This window comes from Cryptomeria japonica, chromosome 8 (assembly GCF_030272615.1).
Source record: "Cryptomeria japonica chromosome 8, Sugi_1.0, whole genome shotgun sequence".
Classification (NCBI taxonomy): Eukaryota; Viridiplantae; Streptophyta; class Pinopsida; order Cupressales; family Cupressaceae; genus Cryptomeria; species Cryptomeria japonica.
Window position 1 is genome coordinate 429601761 of NC_081412.1, and position 24430 is coordinate 429626190.

The following is a 24430-nucleotide window of genomic DNA, read 5'->3' on the forward strand; positions in this document are numbered from 1 at the left end:
AGGTGGGTACTGTAGATAGGCTAAATCTACATTGACAACTCAACAATGTTCGAATCATGAGATGGAGGGACACTTCAAAACATAACATAAAATAAAGATATTCTAATTGGATTTTAAATTGTTGTTTCTTGACAATCCTTCAACATTGTAAAAGACCAGTGCCTAATCCCGACCACAGAGTCATGCATAAAACTGGAAGAGAGATCTCAATTACAAGTTTCTTTCCACATTAAATTCTCATGTACTAATGCCTTACATTAATACAATCCTCTTCTCTGTCATAAAACCATACTTATATATCCAATATACATTCAAAATCATTAATGCTAGGTTTAAGGATTTAAACTCTTCCTTGAAGAATACCCAAAAGGCAAACATTACACTCTTAGAGAAGGCTAAAAGAGACAATTCCAAATTATCCTTGACAATATGAAATTGAATGAATCTAAATACATTTTGGAGACAATTTCATGAAAAATCACACATGCCTTGCATATGTGTAAACCTGCAAACTGAAACAAATCCTATAGCAAAGACAAAACTGGAAACCCAAAATAGCACACTATCATTTGCAAAAAATGAAAAATGTCATCACTGGAACTTGCAATTTTGGATTTCTCCCTTGGAGAAAAAATTTCTCAAAAACTAGAACCCCTACAATTGAGAAGAAATGGGAATAAGATGAGGAGGGAAAAAGATCAGATTTCATCAAAATTTGCCAAGTGTCTTCTTTTTCCTTAATTGCAAAAATATCTCCTTCCTTCCCATGGAAACTTCTCTCAAAATATCCCATATTTGTTAAAACTAACTGCATGATTCGATTCTTCATTCCGATAGCTTTCTGGCGATATATAATACTTGCTGTTTCATGCAAAAATAAGCCTCTGAGCGAATTAATCCACTTTAGGTGCACCATCATTTAAATTTTTGAATTTTTTATATAGTCTGCACTATATATTTAATTTTGATTTTTCACCTTGATTTTTGCCCTGACGTCCTACCACGTGTCAGCTTGTGATTCGCTGATGGGATCCACTGGGCGCCACTTGAGATGACACCTCATCAATCCACCACTTGTCCGCCTCGTCACTGCCACTGGACTACCGTGTGTTCGCCACCTCATCGCCACGTTAGCGGGACCCATGAGCTCACGTGTCACTTGGATCGACCATGTCACCTTTCGCCATTTGGCGAAGGGTAATGGGCATGCATCTTTCCTTCGCGAATCCACGCGCACCATCGGATCTCGCTGAACTTGCATGGTCTTTAACCTCCATTTTTCCGCTTGAGCTTTTCGCCATTTCGCGAAGGGTATTCTTCAAGAATCTTCCCTTCACGAATCAACGCACAGCGTAGGATGAACTTGCTCACTGGTTAAGTAGCCCTTTCTTTGCAAAACTCACCTGCCTCAGGATCCGTGCCCCTACGTGTGGTCCACTTGGTCGCTACTCGGCCTCCTTGGTCACCTCGAGAAGTGTGCTCATGCATGTGGGGTCCACTTGGGTGCCCAACCAGCACCATTCATCAAAAGCCTTTGAGGCTTTCACATTATAGATGTGTGGAGCTTTGCTTATAAATGCTAAAATTTTCCCTTGCCCAACCAATGTGGGACTAAAGCTTATGCCTGGGACTGCAATTTTCTCCTTCCTTCCGATGGAAACTTCTCTCAAAATATCCCATATTTGTTAAAACTAACTGTATGATTCGATTCTTCATTCTGAGAGCTTTCTGGCGATATATAATACTTGCCCTTTCAGGCAAAAAAAAGCCTCTGAGCGAATTAATCCACTTTAGGTGCACCATCATTTAAATTTTTGAATTTTTTATATAGTCTGCACTATATATTTAATTTTGTTTTTTCACCTTGATTTTTGCCTTGACGTCCTACCACGTGGCAGCTTGTGATTCGCTGATGGGATCCACTGGGAGCCACCTGAGATGACACCTCATCAATTCGCCACTTGTCCGCCTCGTCACTGCCACTGGACTACCGTGTGTTCGCCACCTCGTCACCATGTCAGCGGGACCCATGAGCTCCAGTGCCACTTGGACCGACCACGTCACCTTTCACCATTTGGCAAAGGGTAATAGGCGTGCATCTTTCCTTCACAAATCCACGTGCACCGTCAGATCTCGCTGAACTTGCATGGTCTTTAACCTTCGTTTTTTCGCCTGAGCCTTTTGCCATTTCGCGAAGGGTATTCTTCGAGCATCTTCCCTTCGCGAATCAATGCGCACCATAGATCTTTGACAAAATTTCTCATCGGTTAAGTAGCCCTTTCTCTGCAAAACTCACCTGCCTCGGGATCCGTTCCCATGCATGGGGTCCACCTGGTCGCCACTCGGCTTCCTTGGTCACCTCGGGAAGTGCACCCGTGCACATGGGGTCCACTTGGGTGCCCAACCGACACCATTCATCAAAAGCCTTTGAGGCTTTCACATTATAGATGTGTGGAGCTTTGCTTATAAATGCTAAAATTTTCCCTTGCCCAACCAATGTGAGACTAAAGCTTATGCCTGGGATTGCAATTTTGAAGCAATTTCAGAGTGTTTTAATGGCTGCCTTTGCACTTGTTTGGGATTTTTTGAGGTTTTTTATACCACATTGCTATTGTCCATCTTGTTTACCACACAACCCTGCTATTTGCATTTGCTAACAAGTTTCATGCTGCCTTTACCATCCACACAACAGGGAATAGAACAAATGATGGAGTTTGTTTAATTACCTATGCCTTCCTCCATAACACTCCACGCATAGCAGGGAGAATGCTTTATACCCGCCATTACATTTGCTGGAGAGTGTCAAATCCATGCATGCAAGGGAAAGGTCTTCAAATCTGCCAATCTTCATTTATTGAAATCTTCTACAACTGCTATTTGTATTTGCTTTAAAGGTTTCCATAGCTGCTCAAAAAAACCACGTAGAGGGGAGGACTTGCATTACTTGGAAGTTAAATGTTGAATGTTGCATTGGCTGGAGTTTATACTGCTGTTGTTTAATGCCCAATCTACCACGTGAGGGAGGAGGATCTGCACCTTCTGTTTGCATAAACTTCTGTCCTCTCCAACACTTCCAAATGTGTTTGCTTGAAAGTTGAAATAGCCTCCAAACTCCACAGTAGAGGGGGGAATTTGGCATTGGAGTTTTATTTGCTGAAGTATTGCTTCAATTTCAAATGTCTCTTTAGCCCAAACACCACGCGAACAACAAAAGGAAAGACATTTCATTATGCCAATTGCAAATTGCTGAAAGTTATTTAAAAACATCGCCCTCCACCATTTGAATTTGCTTGAGACTTTCTATGGTCTTCAACTCGCGTGGGAGGATTTGGCCATGGTTATGGAATTTACTTTACACTTGGCAATCACACCTTCTTGGAAACTTCCATGCCCTTTTAACAAATTCGATTTGCTAAAACTCTTGCATCTGACACCTCACACTGCACAAGCAGAATTCAACTTAAGATAAATTCGCCAAGTAAATGATTGTGAGCAACTATTACTTTCAGAACCCCAATGTAAAAGCATTGAAATCCATTCTATTTATTTTTCTATGAGTGCACCATGTTATTTTAAAACCACTTCACCATAAAATTAGTGCACGGGCATGAGCCAGGTCGGGCCCCAAAGTGGGTTCGACTAATTTTTTTTTTCGTTTTCATGCAACTGACCTTCGAAATGCATCAGGAACCTTAAACATACCTTTGGAATCGATCGACACCATTTTCGGATCATCAAACCGAGTTTTACAACTTTCAGGCACTTACGCCACATTTTCGCATTTAATCGCGAAGACGTAACTTTCAAACTAGTCAAAACACCTTTCTGGACCTCACCATCTAATAGGCGTGTACTCTGATATACAAGAATGAACTCTACCAAATGGTTTCTCCAGACGAATCCTGAGTGAAGAGATATTAATTGTCAAAAACGACCAACTGGCTTTGTCGGCACTGTGGACCTGATGAAGTCAATGCTCAGGCAACTCATGAGGCCTTTCTTAAAAATATTAAACGATCTCTGTAGACCCTCAAATCTGACACATAGGTACCTTGAAGTACATATCAAAACTTAGAATACTCATTTCGACCAAAAGGCTGACTGGGTGCAAATGGTACGCTCATGAAAATAGCTACTTTAACTAATACGACAATGAAAGTACGGATCACTGAAACAGATGGCCTAAGAAACCCTTTTGAAAACCGATCAAACGGATTGGAAGGAGCTTGAAAATAGAAATATAGCTTGTCATCTATACCAATAATAGCCCGAAACAAACATTATGACATAACACTCACTGAGGCAACTTTTACACTTATGTAAAACAGGGCTCCGACTAGGTCCTGAAACAGGGACTTGTCAAACCATACAAACTGCAAATAGATCGAGCTTGGTAAACTGAGAAAATGGATTCATGAAGACTTAAAATTTTGCATGGAGGCACACTTTTATGCATAATTCAATCCATTTTGAATTTAACCATGACTATCAACAGGGCAAAAGATATAAGCACTCAAAGTAGGCTACTCGGTAAAATCTGCATTTGTACCTAAAATGCACTTTCAGCTCACCCCTTGAAATGAGTACCTGATAAACTGATCCAAACTAAAAACTAAAAGTTGCAACACACTACATAGGTCAAATGAAAGGTGTACAACAAGTTTCCAAAACCTTACCCTTTGAAAATCAATTAGCTCCATTTTACCCTCTCTCTAACTAGGTCATTCAAATTGATTCATTTTATGATTATTTGGAAATGTAGAGATTTTTTTTGAGATGGGTCTCATTAAAATCACTCAAATTTAATGAGTCCGAACAGATACCATAAACCAAGATTTGTTGTGCCTTGTAGATACTGGAAAATCCTTTTCATTGTTGATTCATGATTTTCTCTAGGATTACTCTGAAATCTTGAAACAATACACACTGGATTCATTATATCAAGTCTTGTTTGTGTCAAATACAATAAACCTCCAGTCATAGATTTATATTTTGTCGGATTAACAAGAGCTGAATCATCCTTCAATGCCAATTTATCAGTTGTAGTCATAGGAGTACTTACCGGTTTGGAATTTTCCATACCAAATTTCTTCAATAGTTCTTTCAAGTACTTTGTTTGACATGTAAATATACCTTTATCAATTTGTGAAATCTGCAATCCTAAAAAGAATTTTATCTCCCCAATCATAGACATTTCAAATTTTTCTTGCATCTTATTAGCAAAGTCTTTACATAATCCATCTTCTCCTCCAAAAATGATATCATCAACAAAAACTTCAATAAACAGGATGTCATCATTAGTCACTTTGAAATATAAGTTGTTGTCAGCATTACCTTTAGTGTAACCAATCTTCAAAAGATATTTATCCTATCTAGCATACCAAGCTCTAGGAGCTTGCTTCAATCCATACAAAGCTTTCCTTAATCTGCAAACCATATCTTTATCATTTGTCAATGAAAATCCATTAGTCTGTTCAATATAAACTTCCTCTTCAAGATCACCATTCAGAAATGCACATTTTACATCCATTTGATATACTTTACAGTTCTTTTGGGCTGCAAATGCAAGAAATAATCTGATTGCCTCAATTCTAGCTACCGGTGCAAAGGTTTTATTGTAATCAATTCCCTCTTTTTGTAAATATCCTTTACACACTAATATTTCTTTGTTTCTGATTACCTTACCATCTTCATTAAGTTTATTTCTAAATATCCATTTAGTTCTAATTACATTTTTGTCTTTAGGCCGGGGAACCAATGTCCATGTATTGTTCTTTTCAATTTGTTCTAATTCATCTTCCATAGCTTTAATCCAATGTTTATCTTCACATGCCTCAATAACAGATGTTGGTTCAATTTGAGAAATTAAACATACCTCTTCATTTGCCAGTCTTCCTCTTGTCATAACACCTTGATACTTATTCCCAATTATCTGACTTTCAGAGTGATTCAGTCTTACATACCTGGGTGTGTTCACTTGCTGCTATTCTTCAATCACTGTGGAATTCTCTGATGACGCCGGTGTGACTGGATCCACACTCTGTACCGGTGCACTATGTATAGGTTCATTTATGATAATCTCAACTGCCGGTTCAGAATCCATAGACCTTGAATTTCCTCTAAATTGTTCATCTATCTTCACATTTTCACTCTCAATGATTTTCTGCAATCTTTTATTAAAACATCTATATGCTTTGCTCTTAGATGAATAACCAAGAAATATTCCTTCATCACTTCTAGGATCAAATTTACCAATATACTCATCTCTCTTAATATTGTATTTGCTTCCAAATATTCTGAAATATTTAAGAGTAGGAGTATTACCAAACCATAGTTCATAAGGAGTCTTACTAGTTTCACCTTTGATGTGAACTCTGTTAATAGTGTAAACCGCTGTATTCACTGCTTCTCTCCAATATACATGAGGTAGATTTGCTTCTAATATCATGCTTCTAGCTGCATCCAGAATAGTTCTGTTCTTCCTTTCCACAACTCCATTTTGCTGAGGTATCCGAGGTGCTGATAGTTGTCTTCTGATTCCATTCACTTCACAAAATGTATTAAACTACTTAGATGTTAATTCACCTCCTTGATATGATCTTAAACATTTGATTTTCTTACCGGTTTCATTCTCTACCATTGCCTTGAATAGTTTGAATTTCCCAAAAGATTCTGATTTCTCCCTGAGAAAAGTAACCCAACACATTCTAGAATAATCATCAATGATTAGCATACAATATCTATCTCCCTGTAGACTTCTTGTTCTTGCCGGTCCACACAAGTCGGTATGGATTAAATCAAAAACATTATTGGATTTCTTAGAAATACTCTTAAAAGTTGTTCTAACTTGCTTTCCCATTTGACATTCCTTACATACTGGATTATGAGGTTTTACAATCTTAGGTAAATCCCTTACAACCTTAGATGAACTAATCTTTATAATTCAATCAAAATTCACATGACAAAGTCTTTTATGTCATAACCAATTTTCATCAATATGTGCAATCAAGCATGTCTTTTCACTGTTATTCAAATGAAAGATATTACCTCTAGTCTGATTACCGGTTGCAATCTCCAGACCAGTTCTATTCATGATTTTGTATTTACCATTCTTGAACTATAACTGAAAAAACTAATTGACCAACACTCAAAAGATTATGCTTCAAACCTTCAACATAATAAACATTGTCAGTATTGTGCTTACCATCAAAAGATATATTGCCTTTTCCTCTAATCAAACAAGCTTTATCATCCCCAAATCTTACTAGACCTCCATTATATTCCTGAAAAGATAAGAATTTACTTTTATCACTAGTCATATGATGTGAACATTCAAAATCTATAATCCATTCATCCTTTTCTTCAATTTTAGCTACCAAGGCCCACTCTACTGGTGGAATAGTAGGTGCCGGTTGATCTTCTTTTATTACAACAAAAGCCCATCCATTGTCTACCGGTTCTTGATCAGAATCATCAGTAACTCCTTCATTAGCATAGTAACATGATTTGTCTCTATTCTTCTTAAATCCATATCTTTGATATTCAGGGTTAGGTTTATGTCCTTTTAGCTTCTTCTCTCAATCTCGCATGTCTATCAGGACATCTAGATGCCATATGACCAACTTTATTGGAGTTAAAACATTTAAATGGTGCTTTACCTTCATACTTACTATGAATAGGACCTTTAGGCATTTTCCTTGCAAATAGTGCTTCAAGTTCTTCCAATTCTTCATTTTCTTTTCTGATATCTTCAAGTTGTCTTGAATAAAGTGCTTTCCAATCAGATTTGTTAGACGACGATGATGATGCTTTGAAGGCTAAATCTATCTTAATTGTAGCAATAGGACCAAATTCCTCAAGCTCAAATGTTGAAAGTTTTCCAACCAAGGTGTCTCTAGATATTGATGTATTAGGCATTGTTCTCAACTCATTAATAGCAGTTACTTTCATTTTGTATGCCGATGGAAATGCTCTTAAAACTTTAGAAACAATTTCATCTTCACTCAAGGATCCTCCACAACATTGTATTCCCAAAACAATTTCATTAATCCTTTTCATAAAATAAAAAATTCTTTCATCTTCTTCCATTTTCAGATTTTCATACCTGACCCGGAAGCATTCCAGTTTTGAAATTTTGACAGTGGTGTCTCCTTCATTCAATGTCTCCAATTTATCCCAAATAGCTTTAGTAGTAGATTGGTCTGATAATCCCATGATTTGTTGATCTGATAATACGCTCAAAAGTGTTTCTCTTGCTTTGCAATCATTTTCCTGATCCTTACCCAATGTTGGTCGATTAGGTTGATTCGGTGTAGGACCAACATAGCTATTCTTTGTAACATCCCATATGTCTCTTCCAATGCAATTTAGATGTGTCTCCATTCTGATCTTCCATATACCCTAGTTTATTCCATCAAGTTTCAGAGTGTCCTACCTAAAAAAGTTTGTTGCCATAGAATCTCCTCAAGCTGTTAAACTTATGCAAAAAGAGGACTTAGCTTTGATACCAATTGTTAGGACCCAAAGGCAACTGAGAGGGGGGGTGAATCAGTTGTTAATTAATTTCAACCCAGATATAACTTAATCAAACTTAATACTTAATACCGGTAAACCAAAATTATTGCCGGTTGACAGATTAGCAGTTAATATTAATACTGGCGAAACTCAATGCATAAGACAGAAAGAGAAACAACATCCACAATACATAACACAAAGATTTGTACGTGGAGACCTTGTAAGGGGAAAAACCATGGTGGGAAACTTTACCTGCAATTAGATGATACTACTATAGATAGTATGCATATACAAATGGGGTCTGCACATGCAGAAAGGCCAACCGCCTAGAGCTCACTGCTCAATCACAAAATAAGAGTCATACTGACTACAATTGGATGGTTAAATCCAATGATAATGTACTGCTCAAAGTAGCATCTCCAATGCTAGATTTAGTACCAGTTAAGCTCTGATAATCACCTTCAATCCTTCCTTGAACCTTCTCTATGGTCTGCTCATATGATCTTCAATATTCACACATACCATGTTACAAAACCTTATACCATATACCGTTATCTTTCTTGTCCTTACTTACTTCATCTCACAAATGAGATCTTACATATATACCAAAGCCTAAGACCAAATGTGTAGGTCGGCTTACCAAGAATATTACAATTAAACCAATTGCAAATGAGTCAAGATGTGATGCATCATGTCAACTCAATAAATTTACAACAATATCTAATTAATTAAATCATCTTCATAACGTGTCGTGATGATTTGGAATAGATAATGCATGGTGGTCCATAACCTAGACCAATTTGCTGGTAACAACAAATATGTCAACCTGATTAGACCAATAACCAAAATACCAAAACCAAGTGTCCAAACCATGTCTTGGATAGAACCAAGTGATCTCCAGATGATAACAAGTCATCTTCAGTGCTGATGAACAATATAACCTGCCGGTGAGCGATATACCGGTGATTGTCACTGAACTTGCCGGTGAACATAATGTGCCAGTTCAACATAACCAAAGATCTCTAGAAGGAAAGTGTTGACATCAATGACAAAACCAATGCAACACATCCATAATAGAAACAATCTTCTATACTCTTCCCCTTGAATTGTGATGCTAAATTACATTGATTTATATGGTCTAGAGGGATCCAGGTCAACCCAAGAGGGATCAAATGCTGAAGAACAAGATCAAACGTGTAAAACACTAGGTCGACCTCTGCCAAAATCCTCCGAAAAATCCAAAGGAAGAAGTGCGGATCAGGGGAAAGGTTGGCCACATGCCAAGGAACATTGGGATCAACAAAATGAATCTCTACTAGCTATTGAAAGGATCCATAAGATTCACCAATAGCAAATAGGTCCAAGCGGTTCTGGTGTTCTAAGCCAAAAATCTGTCTCAGAATCCGGAAGTGATAACTTGCCAGAAAATGATCTAAATATTTTGCAGTTTAGGAATAAGGAAGATGATCATGTTCGCAAGCAAAATCCAGCTCCGCAAGGTCTAGTGAGCAAATGCAAGAAAATGCAGAAAGAAATATTGAAACTGCAAAAATAGAAAATAAACTAAAAATAAATGTTTTTGGTTGATGCAAGATTGCCAAGAACCGGGGATGCTCCTACATCAGAAAGCCAGTACTGGGTGGTCATATCTTCCCACGAGAGAATATCATCAAATCTCTAAAAAAATAAAATTGCAAGGCACAAATGAAAGGCAGTCAAGTAAGATGAACCCCCTAAATTTGAATGAGTAGAGACTACCAAATATTATGTTGGTTAAAAGAAATATCATTTTGAAAGCTAGAGAGCCCACAAGAGATAGGGCTTGATGGCTTCCCAAGCATGCCAAATGCTCATCTGCACAAAGGTGCCTTTGATGTGAATAACATCTTTCATAACCAAAATGGTTTGAAAACTGGCCCCCTTCTAAGTAGGATGGTTGATAGAATAACCAGAAGAAATGCAAGTGACAACAAAACTCATAGGAAAATCTATGAAAAACCTTATACTCTTCAAAAGAGGCCCACAAGAAGTCTCTCAAAATATTTTTTAGCTTCAAATAGTAAGCCTTAGAAGGAGCTGTAATGCCTGCCAAAATACCCTAGAGAAAATAATTAAACTAACTAACAAATAGAGATAATTAAAAAAAAAAAAAACATCCACTAAAGCAACAAAATACAACTATCATTACTTCAAGAGCATAGATTAACATCACATGAATGCATAGAACATCATAAACATAACCATATCCATAGAAACATATAATGCGGGCAGAAATAACAACATAGCAACTATCTCTTATTGAATATATTCATCTATTCATTCATTCCCTAAGGTATCTCAACGCTACTACTTAACAACCTAACACATAAACACATCTCCATCTACAATATCATATGTACATAACACAATCATTTTCTAGTCATTTACTTTCTTATTAACTATGAGAGTCACTAACATCATATGCATATTCTAACATGTCCCATTATCCTTTAAGTTCATTTTTAAGCACCAAATCAAATGTTCTTAATTCCCATTTCGAATCATCTATGATGATATTGTCTTTCCCATGCAAGACACCCTAAACAAACCTAGATCATTTCATTCTTTTATTATCCATCTATCACATCATAATCTAATAACCATCTTTCACATAGAACTAGACCATTTCCTTAATAATCATATTACATTTCACCAAGATATTTACTAGCACACATATACAAGAATCATAACAACAAATACTAATTTCCTCCCCAAAATGGGATTCCATATAACAAGCCTAATTACATGAACCATATAATAATAGAATACACAAGCTAACTATTCAATTCCTAATCCAACCTAGATTATCAATCTCTAAATTTCATAATGAACATTCCAATTACATCATAAGAAATTCAAAGAATACATCATCCCATAACCTTACAAAGTCAAGATCTCATTTACTATACCATGTTCTAATGCATACGAATACAAGCATAAGAGTACATATTCTCCTTTAAATTTACAATATCATCAAGATACAATATTACTTTCTACATTGCATAGAAATCAGCTCCATAAATCATCTGCATAATGAAGAATCATAGAATCTATATCTATGCATGCTAGCATCCAAAGAAGAACATCCCAATGGAAGAAGGCATAAACCACCTGACCATGTGGAACCAATAAGGAACCACCCCCCATGATGGGAGATGACATGAGGTTCTAACTCACACTCTAGACCTAGGTTGACACCTAACAACCAAGGGACTCAACATGGCATCCACAAGATAACAACCAAGAACAATAAGCCAAATCACATCACAAGGCTAATCATAAATCAATAAACTCCCAAAGGCATACCAATCAATCAAGGCATAAGGATCATGTACACATGTAGGGAAAGAGTGTCATCCCATGATATCCTCACAAATAACTGGCCAAGCTACACCTTGATAGAAATGTGGAGCCATCTCAACCTATGAGCAATCAAGGGGAGTTTGGCTTACGATCACAACAGTCTTCCCAAGCTCATCCTGAGTCTCTCCTCAAGAGCTATGAGTGGGGCACAACAACTATTCATTATATTGATTAAGTGAATCCTATTTACCCAAACCCACTAATTAAATATTATGGTTATCACTTATAATTAAACATAAACTCTTCATGTGGTTCCATGATAGGTCTAGACCCTAAGCATCCTCTCTAGGAACCTCTTAGATCATATTGCTCATGACCTCACTCCTAAACATGCAAGATCCCACTCTCCTTATCCATGGACCAAGACCTTAGGGTGAACGTAAACCACAATGACATCACAACAACATCATGAAGGCTCAACATGAAATGAATCCACAATTACTTCCTTGATACCACTGAAGCACAATATGAACCATGAGACCAACACAAAAAGAAAGAGCCTTCACTAATGAAAGAATAGCAATAAAAATGAGTAAGGCATTCTTTCCTCCTACTCACACATAGAAAAATACATTCTCAATAGTGAGGCACAATCCTCTCATTGGAGCTCTCATAAAATCATCTCTCAACAACAAGGTATCCATTCTCTTATTAGAACAAACCAATGCATATGCAGAACCCTCAACGGTAAGGAAAAACCATCTTATCGAAGCTCAAATAAAAAATGAATGATCAAATTAACCTCATAAACATCTCTGAGGAACTCAAATAAATCATATAAAATCCTCTAGTAAAATCCCACAGTTCAGAAAAGTGACCACATTTAGCCTAACTGGCAAATCTGACAATTCAAAGTATTTCAATGCATCAAAAGACTAGATTAGCGCATCTGGGGACCAAATTAGTGCATAGGAGGAATTCCCTAGTGCATACATCTCAAAATTTAGTGCATCTGAGGTCCAAAATAGTGAATTCAAGGCAGAGTGCAAAAATGAAGGTAAACAGATAACATACGTGACGAGCATGCCCAATTTTGCACAATATAGGCTCACAAAATGGACCAATAACACTTCCAGAAGGTGTGGAAGGACAAAATAAGGCCATGAAAATATAAAATTGAAACCACCAAGTTATCCAAATGAAATCCAACATCAAATCCCTACACCTCCTTCACGTAGTCAAGCATAGAAAAACACCAAACACACACAGTAACAAATGGTGATGCAGTAAAGTATAATGAGATACAAAACAAAACTACAGGAGCCCAACAAGAAGAGTAGTAAACATGTGTGTTTGCAATAATTTTAGAGAACACTTGAAACTTTCTGGCCAACAAAAGTAGTTTGATAATCCAAAAGGATTTTTTTTTTTTGATCATAGCAAGGACCATATTCCAAAGAACCACCAACAAAGCTTGGAAAGAAAAAGGGATTCCCATAAATAATTTTTTTTTTCTATGACCTATCCACTTCCACACACATTGGAGTAACCAAGGTGGAGCCAAGAGAAAGGGTTTCTTAGAAAACTAAGTCTTATACCATTGAATAGTAGATTCATAACCAAACAAAAGGTGTCAAGGCACTAAAGGGTCTCCTTAATATCTTTCTCATCCTCAACAAGCATGAGAAAATAATCATCAACGAAGTGGCCATTAACTAGTTAATCAGGTGACTCAATAAAGGTAATCACGTAGAGACACCCACAAAAATAGAGTGAGAAAACAAGTACCCAAAGCAATTAACAACCAAAACATAAAGAGAAGGGGAAAGAGGGAAACCCTAGAAAATAGACCAGTGAACCTCAAAAACTTAAAATTGAAGACCATTAATAGTGATATATGCAAAAGTATCTCCAAATAGTATCTTAATAAATTGAATGAAATGGGGACCAAAACCACTTGAGCATCCAACATAGCTAAAATGAATGACCATTCAATATGGTCATAGGATTTGGAAAAATACATTTTTGAGGAATAGGGCTTGTTGTTAAGAATGATGAACCCATTCCATACCTTCTGAAACAACAATAATGTTGTCTAAGATAAATTAAGATGTTAGGAAATCTATGTCTGAACCTTTCATATACATAAGGATACTATTTTTTAGTAAGTTTTCATTTGAGCATAGATTGGTTTTCAATCTTCCCTAATTCTTTGATTCGACTAGATAAGCATGCCAATAATTTTTTTTGTAAGATCATGTTTGGGTTGGAAGATATTAATGTTTTCATTTTCAATATTTTTGAACGATAGTTTCAAATTCAATTTTGAGGGTCTTAGAGGCTCCAAAATGGTCCAAAAGTGTCTATAACCTATGTAGCAGGTTATAGATTGATAGAGCGCATCATGATAATCTTAGTGCTTCAAACGGTTTACAAATCAGACACCCAGTTTAAAAGTGATGGCCTCCAGAAGTTAGGCTTCCTAAAATAGGAAATATAAAAAATGTGTTGGACACATAAACGAGCTGTAAAAGTGAGTTACATGTGTTGGTGTGTGTATTGATACATCATAGGTTATCTTGTATTGGATATAAGATGATTGCCACACTTGGGTGGTTTTATCCCACGGTTTTCTAATATTGTTTGATAGTTTCATGTATTGTATCTCTTATATGCTAGGTGCGTGAGATGGAGATTATGTGTAAGAGTCTTATAACAATTGAATTAACTCTATATCTCCATTGGTGATACTCTCATGAGAAGCTTTCTCTACAAGTATATTGTAATCTTTTTTTATTTTTGAATAATTTATTGGGCAACTTTTGGAGTGTTGAGTTTTTCTCCCAAAATGGTTTTCCCCACATAAATCATTGTGTTGTGGTATGCATGTTATTTATGTTTATTTTTGTTAAGTTTTTGTAACTGTTGTAGAGATATTATTTTTTTTGCATTACCCTCCTCTCAAGATTAGTGTAGTAAATTTTTCCACTACTTAACTTCCTTACAAGTGGTCTTAGAGCTTGATCACCTTTCGTTTCAGTTGCAAGTTGTTGCGTTTTTTGAACTCATATAGATTCAAGTAGGAGATTGTGTAGAAGATACTTTTTGATCTTGTTACAAAAATTTTCAGATGGCAAGTTCATTAAAGAGAATAGAGGCGAAGCTTTTTCTAGAATTAACTTTGAGATGTGGAAGCTGATGATGGAGGATTTTCTAATAGATCGAGATCTGCGGGATGTTGTTGATGCGAATTTCTCAAGACCTATAGATATCAGTGCAACTACTTAGTATGATGTTAAGGACCATTAAACCAAGGGTCTAATTAGATTATGCTTGGAAAACTTTGTTCTAATCAATATCCATGAAGAGAAATTTGCAAAGAAGATATGGATTAAGCTTGGTGAGATGTATCAAGCCAAATATTTATTGGATTAAATTTTCTTGAGGAAGGAATTGTAATCCTTAAGAATGGAAGAGAGTGGATAGATTACAAACCACCTAGAAGCATTCAATATGTTGGTGGCTCAATTGGAATTTATTGGTGCCAAGATGGATGAGGAGGAGAAATGTCAAATCTTTCTTTGTTCTTTTCTTGATTTGTGGAATTCTCTTGTTTTGGCTATCGGTAGTACTTCTTTTTTTTTGAAGTTTGAAGATGTGGTTGGTGCGTGTTGACATTTAATGAAGATTGCATTATTGAAGTATAAGTGTTGTCATTGATGTCAATTGTAACCGGTAATAGTGTTGTATTGCAACCGGTAGTTGAGAAGGTGAAGGAAACCAATATTACTATTGTAGTAGAGAGATCGACCGGTAACCCTTACCTATTGATATGCCAAACCCTAACCGATGGAACTTGGTGAATCTGTTGTGTTGATCTATGATCGAATGGTGATTAGAGATGATTATGCCACGTATGCATGATGCACGTGATGATTTTCAAAGTGGTTTTGGCATGTTGAGACAATTGTTTTAACTTGGGAATGAGCGAGTACATTGCATGAAGCAGAAACCGCATGATGAGTTACATGATTCAATGTGCGGTAATCCAGGAGCGGTCGAGGTTGTCTAGGACAATGTGCTAATGATTGATATGTAATCTAACTATCATGTTTGAACTGATTTGTTTGTAATCTCTATTTGATCTTAGGTTTTGTGATGTGTTACCGACCTATTATTTTGCTTATAAGGTCGATGAGTTGTTTTGTATTATTGTTGGCAATTTTGGTTAAGTTTCAATGTGATTAATTGCCAAACTAGAAGGAGTATCTGTAGAATGTTTTGAAGGTATATAGGAGCATGAATAGGATCTGATCAAGAAAAATAGTGCTATTACCAGATCAACAAAAAAATTTGTTGTTCTCTAACAATTACAATAGTTAAATCACTTAAATAGGTAAGCTTTAACAGGCTTAGTGTTTTGTAAATCCTCTAACCAGGTGATCCATTAGCTTGGACTTGAAATCCTCTATTGAGGTTACTCCTAACAAGGTATTGCCTTTAATAGGGTATTGTAGTCAATCCCTTAACTAGGTAGTCCTTAACTGGATCCGTTCCTAACAGAATATTTTTTTAAAGCTTCTAACAAGGCTTGGCTCCTAATAGGGCGAACTTCAGAAGAAGTCAAAATACTTGTGGATATTCATCCCCACTGTGGTTTTTCCCATTTGGGTTTCCACGTCAAAAATCATTGTGTCAAATGGTGAATGGTTTTTGTGTTTATGTTTTGATATGGTTAATCTATTTAACTGGTAAAGCCACTTAGATGTGTTAAGATGACTAGATGTGATCGAAAATGTGCTATTACTATTGTTAGTAAAGTGTTTTGATGTTTTGGTTAAATGGTTTGATAGTTTCAGATTTGTTACACTATTATATTGGTATTCTAGTCAACAGATAAACTTGATAGTATAGTTGTAGTTTATTGTTCAATGTTTTAACCAGTTAGTTCAGTGATTGATTTATGAGTTGGGTTTAAGTTTGGTGAAAGTTAAGTTTGTTTTCCATCTACTGATTCACCCCCTCCTCTTAGTAGTTGACCGGATCCTTATCGATTCATCATATCATCAATTGGTATCAATGCCTTTCAGGTCCTCTAGTGTCTAAGCCTAACAAATTGAGGTAAAGATCTAGAAGAACATGATGAAGAAATAAGGTCTGAAGTTCAATAGGGAAAACTACAAAATTTGGAGTGATAGGATGAAGATCTATATCAAAAGATTAGGAAGTCAATATTGGAAATATGTTGTTACCAAATATAGCTTTCCTAGTGGGATTCTATCTGATGATCAAAAGAAGGAGAAAAAGGAGAATAATCAAGCATTGGAGGCCATTATTAGTTCCTTGTCTAATTTAGAGTATGTTAATGTCCATGGTTTGGAGACTGCTTATGAAGTATGGAAGAAACTAGAGGATATCTATAACAGTGATGAGGATGTGAAGATTGCCAAAGAGGAGAGTTTGAGAGGTAAATTTGATGACATGCAGATGGTTGTAGGTGAGAATATTCAACAATATGGTGAAAGGATCAAGGAGATAGTCAGTGAGATCAAAAGTGTAGGTAGTAAAGTGGAGGATACCACAGTGGTTAGTAAGGTGTTGAGAATCCTTCTACTGGTCTAAGCTATCTGAGTTGCAGCCATTCAGGAACTCAAGTCTATTGATAAAATAAAGGTAACACTTGACTCCATCATTGGTAAACTAACCGTGTTTGAATTAAATGGTTATTATGGAAGTTCTCAGAAATCAGAATCTGCATTTAGAGCTTTAGTTTCTAACCCACCGGTAAGGAAAAGAAGAGAAGCTAGTCATAGTGATGAGTCTAGATCTAGCAGAGAAGTTGATGATGAAGACAGTCTGATTGAGCTTGAAGCATTGTTGGCCAAGCGGTTACCTAGAGGTATTGGTAAGTATAGAGGTAAATTACCTTTGAAGTGTTTTGCATGTAACTGGATTGGACATATTGCAACTAACTATCCTAATGGAGACAATGAGCAGAAATATGAGAAGTATAAGAAGTACAAAGGCAAAAGTAAAAGAGATTGACTCATTGCAGTTGATGGAGGAATCACAGATGAGGAATTTGAGGGAGATGCAAATGAGTACATTATCTTTGTTTCCATTAAAGAGGAGACATCAGATCAAAAGGCATTAATCTCTTGCATGGATAGTTCTGATGATTGGATTATAGATAGTGGTTGTTCACACCATATGATTGATGACCGGAGTAAGTTTCTTACCCAAAAGGAATTTTATGGAGGTGTTGTGAGATTTGGAAATGACTAACCCTACATGGTAAAAGGAAAGGGAACCATTTCTCTTAATGGAAAGAGCAGTGCAGATGATGTCTATTGGGTTGAAGGATTGAAACATTATCCTTTGAGTGTTGCTCAATTCAATGACATAGATTATCCACTCGAATTCAAGAATGGAAAGTGCAAAATCTATGGAAGCAAAGGTGAAATGATTGCAACTAGAAAGAAGACAAAAGGTAACTTGTTTCACCTAAATCCTAAAGTCAACAATTGTTTAATTGCTAAAGTAGAAGATAGTTGGCTTTAGCATCAAAGATTTTGTCATGTAAATTTTGACAACATAGTAAAAGTCAATAAGTCTAAATCGGTAAGAGGTTTGACTCAGTTGGACAAACCGGTGAATGCTCTATGTAACGAATGTCAGTTAGGGAAGATGACATCCTCAACTTTTGAGAGAAAATATTTTTCAGCAGAACATTTTCTATATTTGGTTCAATTAGACCTCTGTGGACCAATAAGGACTAGGAGTATCCAAGGTGATCAGTATTTTATGATCTTCACTGATGATTTCTCAAGAATGATGTGGGTCATATTCTTCAAGGACAAAAAATAAGCCTTTAGAAATTTTAAGGCATTTAGGGCCTTAGCTAAAAAGGAAAGTGGAAAGAAGATAAACTGCTTAAGAACTGATAAAGGTGGTGAATTTACTTCAGAGGAATTCACTAGATACTGTGAAGAAAATGGAATTAAGAGGCAACTTTTTGCACCTAGGACACAACACCGGAATGGTATTGCAGAGAGGAATAATCGATCAGTTGTTGAATTTTCTAGAACTATGCTAATACAAGGAGGTGTAGCGAAGACTTTCTGGAGAGAAGCTATCAGCACAACTGTCTACACAATGAACCGAATATTGGTTAAAAGAGGTAAGGATAAAACTCCTCATGGATACTGGTATGGTAGATCATCTAATGTCAGTTACTTTAAGATTTTTGGTAGTAAATGTTTTATCAAGAGAGGTGACTATGTTGGTAAGTTTGATGCTAAGAGTGATGAAGGCATATTTCTTGGTTACTCCACCAAGAGAAAAGCCTACAAATGTTACAACAACCAGAAAAAAAAAGGATCATTGAAAGTGCTAATATTCGTGTGGATGAGTGTCCTGAAGATACAGGAGAAACCGATAAGGAGAAGAAGGAAGATGAACCTTACATTATGATTTTGGAGCTAGAACCAGTGATGGCAAAAGTTGGTGAAATGAATGCTGCAGTACCAGTTCAACTAGAACAAGTAGATTCTGCAGAAGATGAAGATAGCGAGGAAGAAGAACTTGAAGATCATGATCATGTTATTCCAAGGTATGTAAGACTCAATAATAATCCTGATCAGATTATTGGAGATAAAGATGCCAAAGTGTTAACTAGAAGAAGAATAAGAGAGAATTCTTGTATGATCTCTACTATTCATTCTAGAACAACAAAAGAAGCCTTTGGAGATGATCACTGGATCAAGGCTATGGAAGAAGAGCTTGACCAGATTGAGAAGAACAATAAATGAACCCTAGTACCCAGACTGGTGAACAAAAATGTAATAGGTACTAAATCGGTATTCATAAATAAACTGAATGAAGATGGAGTAGTGATCAGAAACAAAGCCAGACTGGTATGCAAAGGCTATGCACATGAAGGAGAAGACTATGGTGAGACATTTGAACCAATTGCTAGATTGGAAGGTGTTAGGACTCTACTTGCATTTACAACATATAGAGGATTCAAAGTATATCAAATGGATGTGAAGTCAACATTTCTAAATGGAATACTAGAAGAGGAAGTCTACATTGAACAACCAGATGGTTATGCTTTGACTGATGCAAAGGATATGGTGTGCAAACTACACAAGGGACTATACGGTTTTAAGCAAACACCAAGAGCATTGTATGAAAGACTACATTCACACTTGGTGAAGATAGGTTTTCAGAGAACTAGTGAAGACAACACTATATATCTCAAGATTGAAGGAGATAAGATACTGTTTAGTGAGGTATTTGTGGATGATATTATTTTTGTAGGCAATGATGACATGAGTGATGACTTTGCAAATGAGATGAAAAGTGAATTTGAGTTGTCTCTGGTAGGAGAGATAAAATTATTTATAGGTTTTTACAAATTCAACAGATGAAGAATGACATCTTTATCACTCAGTCCAAATATGTGAAAGAGGTATTGAAGACATTTGGAATGGGAGACTGTAAACTAGTTGGGACACCAATGGTTACAAGCTATAAACTATCTAAGGATGATGATGCTACATCCGTTGATGAAAAGTAGTATAGGTCTATGATAGGAAAACTCCATTATGTTGTTCACAACAGATTAGATATTTCTCATGCAGTTGGATTAGTTGCCAGATTTTAGAAGAACCCGAAGGAGACACACATGGTAGCAACTAAAAAAATATTCAAATATATGAAAGGTACTATTGATTATGGATTATGGTATCCATATGCAAGTAACTTTGATTTGAAAGTCTATACAGATGTAGACTGGGCAGGAAATGTTGATGACATGAAGAGTACAATCGAAGGTGCATCTTTCTTGGAGGAAGGCTTGCATCTTGGAGCAGTAAGAAGAAAAGTTGTATATCACAGTCAACTGCTGAAGTTGAATATGTTGCAGTGAATATGAATTGTACCCAGGCAATCTGGATGAAACACATTCAAGAAGGATTCAATTTGAAGATTACAGGACCGGTAAGGATTTTCTGTAATAACACTAGTGCAATAAATATTTCAAAGAACTCAATGTTGCATGCTAGAACCAAGCATATTGAGTTGAAATATCATTTCTTGAGAGAGAAAGTGCAGAGTAAAGATGTGTTATTGGAGCATGTATCTACTAAGGAACAACTAGTGGATATCTTTACTAAACCTCTTCCTATGGCTACTTTTGAGTATCTTAGAGGTCAGCTAGGGGTTCTGCCCCTACATGAGGTGAATTAAGCTGATGTGGAAGACATTAGTCCTGGAGCTTATTGAAGATCTTGAAGCAAGATTGGTGTAGAGTGGAGCTACTCCACAGGGGGGGCAATTTGTTGTAGAACAGTGAAGTATGACACTGCATGTTTTAATTTCACTTTGGCATTGTTGTCAAAGGGGGAGAAGAATTGTATGATTGATAGAGAGAAGAACTGTAGCCAGTTACCAACTGAAGAAACAGAGACTCAGTTGAAGAAGAGTACATGGAAAAATATAAACCAGGATTCCTATACCTACGTATGTGCATTACTCTCATTCATCACAATCAAAGGGTATTGATATTTGTATTGCCATCAATGCCAAAGGGGGAGGTTGTTGACATTTCATAAAGATTGTATTAATGAAGTCTAAGTGTTGTCATTGATGTCAATTATAACTGGTAATAGTGTTGTATTGCAACTGGAAGTGATGCAGTAATGCAACTGATAGCTGAGCAAGTGAAGGAAACCAATATTACTATTGTAGCAGAGAGACATGTAACCCTTACTTGTTGATATGCCAAACCCTAACTGATGGATCTTGGTGAATCGGTTGTGTTGATCTATGATCGAATGGTGATCAAAGATGATTATGCCACGTATGTATGATGCACGTGATGAGTTTCAAAGTGGTTTTGGTGCATTGAGATAAATTTTTTAACTTGGGAATGAGAGAGTACATTGCATGAAGTGGAAACTGCGTGATGAGTTAAAAAATTTAATGTGCAGTGATCCAAGAGCGGTCGAGGTTGTCTAAGACAGTGTGCAGATGATTGCTATGTAATCTAATGGTCATGTTTGAACCAATTTGTTTGTAATCTCTATGAGATTTAGGTTTTGTGATGTGTTACTGACCTATTGTTTTGCTTATAAGGTCGATGAGTTGTTTTGTATTAGTGTTGGCAATTTTGGTTAAGTGTCAGTGTAATTGATTTCCGAACTAGAAGGAGTATCTGCAAAATGTTTTGAAGGCAGATAGGAGAATGAATAGGATCTGATCAAGCAGACTAGTGCTATTACTAGATCAGCAAAAAAATTGTTGTTCTCTAACAATTACAATAGTTAAATCCCTTAATCGGGTAAGCTATAATAGGCTTAGTGTTTTGTAAATATTCTAACCAGGTGATCATCTAGCTTGGATTTGAAATCCTCTATTGAGGTTACTCCTAATAGGGTATTGCCTTTAACAGGGTATTGTAGTCAATCCCTTAACCGGGTGGTCCTTAACCGGATATGTTCCTAACATGACATTTTTGTGAAGCTTCTAACAAGGCTTGGCTCCTAACAGGGTGAACTTCAGAAGAGTTCAGAATACTTGTGGGTATTCATCCCCACCATGGTTTTTCCCATTTGGGTTTCCACGTCAAAAATCATTGTGTCAAGTGGTGAATGGTTTTTGTAGTTATGTTTTGATATGGTTAATCTGTTTAACTGGTAAAGCCACTTAGATGTGTTAAGATGACCAGAAGTGATCTGAAATGTGCTATTACTATTGCTAGTAAAGTGTTTTGATGTTTTGGTTAAATGGTTTGATAGTTTCAGATCTATTACACTGTTATATTGGTATTCCAGTCAACCGGTAAACTTGACAATGCAGTTGCATTTTATTGTTCAATGTTTTAACCGGTTAGTTTAGTGATTGATTTATGAGTTGGGTTTGAGTTTGGTGAAAGTTTAGTTTGTTTTCCATATACTAATTCAACCTCCCCTCTCAGTAGTTAACTGGATCCTTATTGATTCATCATATCATCAGTGCGTTGCTTGGTGAGAAGGTGCAAGAAAGGTATCCATCAACTTGAAGGAATCCCTAATTATTTGGTGAAGATCTAAGGAAAAAAGGAAAGAAGAATGAGAAGCATGATAAATCCAAGTCCAAAGGGAGATCCAAATCTATTGGAAAGTCCAAAGTCATTTGCTAGAATTATTGTAAATCAAGATATTTTCGTAAGGATTGCAAAGAATAAAAGAAGAATAAAAGTAAGAAATTTGATTTTGATTTTGAGAAGGAATATGGTGATGCATTCATTAGAGATTTGACCACTCATGCAAGTAATAATGCACGGTTAATTGAATCAAGTGCATATTTTCATATGACTTCCAGTAGAGATTGATTTTTTGAATTTATGAAGAATTTAATGGAGGTAAGGTGTACTTGGGCGATGATTCTAATTAAGATATTGTTGGTTGTTGTAAATTTAGAATCGGGTTTCTTGGTAGTAGAGTAGGAAATATTAGTGGTGTGTTGGAAATCCTTGGACTAAAATGAAATTTGTTATCTGTGAGAAAATTGATATATGTAGGTGTGCAAGTAGTCTTTTTTTGATGCAGGATGTAAAATGGTTAAAGGTACTATGGTAATTGCTAGAGGTATTATATTTTGCATAGTGTATAAGACAAAAGCATACATTGTTGAATGTAATAACACTTGTGTCAAAAAAAAATCTATATACTTCATTGGAAGATTTGAGGGTTTCACCTTCAGTAGATGGACATGGCTTTTGGGTACCTAAGGGTAGTTTTTTTCTAAAGAAAAGTTAACCACAAAGAATAATATGTTATACAACCAAAGGTTTGGTCACATTGGAGAAAAGGGTCTAAGGACCTTAAAAAATAAAAACCTTGTTAAAAGTTTGAATTATTGTAATCTTGCCATTTTTTTTCTTCTGAGCATTGCATTTATAGAAAACAAAACTAAGTCCAATTTAATTGAGTTCACATAAATCTTGTGGTATTTGGATCTTATTCATTTTTATGTGCTCGGTCCTAATTTTATTGCTTTTCAACCAATGCCTTAAATTACTTAAACTTAGCACTTGAAAGCTTCAAGTTTTGTATGGATAAAATAAATCCAAGCATAGCTTTTAGACATCATCAATGAAAGAAACATAATACTGAGATTTTTTTAGAGAGTCGACATCCACTGAACCATAGCCAGCCAAATGAATAATAAATAAGATTCTCTTAGCTCTATTAACTACTTTAGGAAATGAAGATTTATTTTGTTGACGAAACACACAATGCTCATAGAAATCACTCTTAGTAATTGAATAATCATAAATCCCCTCAACTAGTTACTTATCTAGAATGGTCTTAGGACCTTTCTAACTAGTGTGATCCAATCTATGGTGCTACAACATACATACATTTCAGTCCTAGTTACAAAAGTTGAATTAGAAAGAGTAGAAGCATGTATCTTAAATTAAGTCCTTGTTTAATATTTTTTACAATTACCAAACTTCCCCTTACCAACCTACAACCAAACTTATCAAATTGCACATCTATCCTAGAATCATTTAACTTGGAAATTG